The sequence below is a fragment of the Galeopterus variegatus genome, unplaced genomic scaffold (genome assembly GCF_000696425.1).
Source record: "Galeopterus variegatus unplaced genomic scaffold, G_variegatus-3.0.2 Scaffold3353, whole genome shotgun sequence".
Lineage (NCBI taxonomy): Eukaryota > Metazoa > Chordata > Mammalia > Dermoptera > Cynocephalidae > Galeopterus > Galeopterus variegatus.
Window position 1 is genome coordinate 103,587 of NW_007729464.1, and position 569 is coordinate 104,155.

The window sequence follows — 569 nt, forward strand, 5'->3', positions numbered from 1 at the left end:
CATGATGAATGACTGAACTTAAAGCAACAGCCAATGTTGTGGTACCATCTTTCAAGGACACCAATCAGCTTAGTGGCAATTAATTAACTGTCTGACCCTGGAAAGGTCAATGATTCATGCTGCCAGAGATTGACACATATTCCACTTATGGGTTTGTCATTTCCTTCCCACAGCTTTCTTCAGGTATAATTATGGAATGTCTAATCTACAAACATGGGATCCCATATAACATCATCTCAAAGCAATAGGTTTAGTTTACAGGAAAGATAGGATGGCCTTAGGCAAATGATCACGGAATCCACTGGTCTTACCACCTGTTGCACCTTCAGAAACTGCCAGTCTGTTATAAGGTAGAATGGCTTCTTAAAGTCTCAGCTGTGACACCAACTTCGAGATTGCACCTTCAAAGCATGGGGCACTATTTTTCAGGTTGCACATAAGTTTACACCATCTGGTTATAGTTTCCTCACTAGAAATTTTGATTAACCAGAATCTGGGAAAATCAGGTCTAGGAAGGAATGAGCTTAATGTGAGGTGTAGGCAGATCTAAGCAGTGTAAGGGGAAGACT